The sequence below is a fragment of the Pseudorasbora parva genome, chromosome 3 (assembly GCF_024679245.1).
Source record: "Pseudorasbora parva isolate DD20220531a chromosome 3, ASM2467924v1, whole genome shotgun sequence".
NCBI classification, from domain to species: domain Eukaryota; kingdom Metazoa; phylum Chordata; class Actinopteri; order Cypriniformes; family Gobionidae; genus Pseudorasbora; species Pseudorasbora parva.
The window spans coordinates 62,177,332-62,179,676 of NC_090174.1; the positions used below are offsets into that span (position 1 = coordinate 62,177,332).

The 2,345-nt window shown below is 41.6% G+C and overlaps 1 protein-coding gene across 2 annotated transcripts in view; it reads left to right on the top strand.

The window, feature by feature from the left end:
* Nucleotides 1-1,734: 1,734 nt before the first annotated feature.
* The window catches only part of LOC137072140 (cytosolic phospholipase A2 gamma-like), a 26,656-nt gene continuing 26,045 nt past the window's right edge, over nt 1,735-2,345 (top strand). For both annotated transcript variants that reach the window (XM_067440357.1, XM_067440359.1), the window contains exon 1: nt 1,735-1,990. The gene's annotated coding sequence lies outside the window, so the exon portion shown is untranslated. The remainder of the gene's footprint in view (nt 1,991-2,345) is intronic.

Consider the following 2,345-nt stretch of genomic DNA (forward strand, 5'->3'; position numbering starts at 1 on the left):
AATGGTCTTTTTTGGAAGGCCGGTGAGAAGGCCATTATCAGAGTGAGAAAGTCAGAGGAGTGTGTGATGGCAGGAAGAATTTGTCCATTTAAAGCATGCACAATGATGGGATGACGGAGAGGCTTGATGGATCTGGAGCTGACATGAAATTACCTTCTGCCCCACTGTCCACCATCGCCTGGCAGCTGGGATACCTGTCTGCCCATTGCCGTCTTACCGGGAGGACAGTTGTGGATGAGGATTTCCCCAACCTGGGCTTGATCTTTTACCGGGCAGCGGTTGAGGAAATGCCCTAGCCTAGAAATCTAGACGCACCCTAGCGGCACCAAATCTAATCTGCCGCGAATGTCGTCTAGCAACTCTCAATACCCTTCTGAGCTGTAAAAACGAAACTCTTGCCGGGCCAATCACATCGTGTATAGAGTCGGTGGGCGGGGCTTAACATAATGACGGCCGAGTTGCGTTTGCGTGCTTCTAGAAAACACAGAAACTGCCGAACGGGGGTCTTTCGAATCAGCTTTGACCGCGACTCTGGAAGACTGGAGTTAAGTTTTTCTCTGAGAAAAGAACAAAGAACGGCACTGAAGTCATTCTTAAGAAGAGAAGATGTGTTCTGAGTTTTGCCGACCGGATACGGCGAAAGATTAATCTTTCAACTAGATCTGCTTCACCTTCTTTGCTCTGGTTGGTTGTAGCGCTATCCAATTGTTTAATAATTCGTAATCGCCTGCATGTGCATATAGTGTATTGCGTGCACCCCTTGCCAAAGGGAGTTTGAAAGACAACCGTTTATCTCGCCCCTCGGATTGAGCCATCAATGGTGAGTTTCCAGACCAAGCAGGGACGTGCACAGGGGGGTTGCTCAGGTTGCCCGGGCAACTGTTCATATGCCCTTCTCGACTCACTTTGCCCTTCCGAGGTGGAAAAATAATAATAAAATATCATACAATGGATGCAGAATTTCACGTAGGCCTAGATATATAAAACAACAACAACAACAAAAAAACACTTTGCAAAGCCTCATTCACTTCCATATTCGGGCACCCGTCCGGAAGTGAAAGTCAAGCAATTGCTTGGGGCCCCGAGCTGGCCCCTCAGAAATCCTGTGCACGTCCCTGAGACCAAGCATCTTGACGTGGCATGTCAGGCTAGAAATGCCCCATCCCACCGCAGTAAAGACAAAGTCCTCCTGTTCGTCATCATTCTCTCTCCTCCTGGGAAAGCTGAGCTCGACCAACCTGCATGGGCTTAAGATCGATGGGTGGGCTGACAGTGCACTCTCTGGAACTCGCTGGCAGTTCTGAGAACAGTCTGGCTTGCAGAGGTGGACAGTAACTAAGTACATTTACTTGAGTACTGTACTTAAGTACACTTTTTGAGTATCTGTACTTTACTTTTTAAAGCTTCATGCATGTTCAAAATACAAGGCTTGGTAAATTGTTGCACAGGGAAAGGCTTGCTTGTTAATTTAAACATGTTCTGTGATTGATTTTTTTTTCATGCATTCTTCAACATTTTTACAAAAAAGTATCACTTGTGAACAATTAAAATGAGTAAAAGTTTAAGAAATGTTTTAAGACTTGATTTTAAGTCCACAGGGCCAAACATGCCTATAGTTAAAGATACACCAGTATACTTATTCACATATTGCGTATAATGTGTAGCCTATGGGGATTTTGCTTTGCTTTTGTTTGATTGTATTGTAGGACTGATGCTGTGCAATCATTCATTTCTTTCGTGGTTTGGGAGTTTCCCTTTGAGATTTGCTGTCATAGGCACTGATTTCTCTTTAAAGGGGATATTTTTGAGACTGTGCATCACATTTTGTTGGTGAATTTGACCTCATATTTCATAACATCTTACACAATTCAAGACAGGGAACTTCTTGCTGTGAGGCGACAGTATATGTTTACATGTTACATCAAACTACCCTAAACTCAATATTTTGCTCTGGATTTGTGGTTCTAAAGACACATTTTGTTGCTGGAAGGTGAGTATCTCAAATTTAACCAATAATTTCACTATATAACTTATGCAGAAGATGTGGCTAATGATTCGTGACGGTTTCATTTTTTGATTTTACTTGCCTGAATGAAAGCAACTGTGAACATGTTTACAAAAGATATTAAATAAATTGAAATGCTCAAATGTCAAATTATTATAATTCATTAAGAACAGCAGTAGCTTACAATATCCATATATTTTTCTAACTTGCTTCAAAAATGGAAGCAAAATAATTGGAGGAAGATCTGAAGGTCAGAGCAGGGAAATGTTGGTGATATTTAACATCAAATAAAATATGAAAAAATTATGATTTTGTAAATTATATAACCTAAGGTATATAT